General features: G+C 42.3%; 1 non-coding gene across 1 annotated transcript; it reads left to right on the top strand.

Annotated features, from left to right (window-relative positions):
* The first annotated feature begins 760 nt into the window (after positions 1–760).
* Positions 761–862, top strand: LOC129672215 (U6 spliceosomal RNA). Its single transcript, XR_008719473.1, has one exon. It is a non-coding gene; the product is annotated as a U6 spliceosomal RNA (small nuclear RNA).
* Positions 863–1,136: the final 274 nt, after the last annotated feature.

The raw sequence follows: 1,136 nt of genomic DNA, 5'->3' as shown, positions 1-1,136 counted from the left end.
ACAGGGCAGACATAGAAAAAGGGAGAAATAGGAAACAGTACAGGCGCCTGACATAGAAGGCCTCTGAAAGAGTCTACTCAGCAGGGTATTGAAGCAGATGCTGAGATTCATTTCCAAACTCTGGGCAGAGTGCAGGGAATCTGATGAAAGAAGGGGGAGATGAAAGACCTGAAGGGCACCGGAGTTCCACAAAGAGAGCAACAAAAACAAAAAAATATGACCACAGAGGTCATTTATGAGACTGATACTCCAACTGAGGACCATGAATGGAGATAACCTAAAACCCCTGCTCGGATGCAGCCCATGGCAGCTCAGTCTCCAAGTGGGTCCCTAGTAAGGGGAACAGGAACTGTCTCTGATGTGAATTCAGTGGCTGGCTCTTTGATCACCTCTCCCTGGTGATAAGCCTTACCAGCCCACAGAGGAAGACAAGGCAGCCAGTCCTGATGAGACCAGATAGGCTAGGGACAGAGCGGAATGGAGGAGTACCTTCCCTATCAGTGGACTTGGGGAAGGGCATGGAAGGGGAAGAGGGAGAGAGGGTAGAATTGGGAGGGGATGATGGAGGGAGCTACAGCTGGGATATAAAGTTAATAAACTGTAATTAATAAAAAATAAATTAAAATGAAACAAAACAAATGATGTTGTACATATCATAATTAAAAGTAATAAGTAAGGATGCAATTGTATTTATCAGTATGAAATCATGGAAACCACAAAATTAAGAGCAGTTTGACAATCGAAAAGGCTAAAATAGAGCTCGCTTCAGCAGCATATATACTAAAATTGGAACATACAGAGAAGATTAGCATGGCCCCTGTGCAAGGATGACATGCAAATTCGTGAAGCGTTCCATATTTTTGATACTGTCATCAAAACAAAATGCCTGCCTACAGATTGGGAAAGAATCTTCACTAACCCTTTATCTGACAGAGGACTAATATCGAGTATATACAAAGAACTAAAGAAGCTGAAAAGCAGCAAACCAAGTAATCCAATTAAAAAAGAACAGAGCTAAACAGAGAATTCTCGACAGAGGAGTATCGAATGGCAGAGAAACACTTAAAGAAATGCTCATCCTCTTTAGCCATCAGGGAAATGCAAATCAAAATGACCCTGAGATATCACCTTACACC

Source organism: Psammomys obesus, unplaced genomic scaffold (assembly GCF_907164565.1).
Source record: "Psammomys obesus unplaced genomic scaffold, mPsaObe1.curated_primary_1811, whole genome shotgun sequence".
Classification (NCBI taxonomy): Eukaryota; Metazoa; Chordata; class Mammalia; order Rodentia; family Muridae; genus Psammomys; species Psammomys obesus.
The sequence above is the reverse complement of the archived record's forward strand: the minus strand, read 5'-3'. Positions and strand labels throughout refer to the sequence as shown.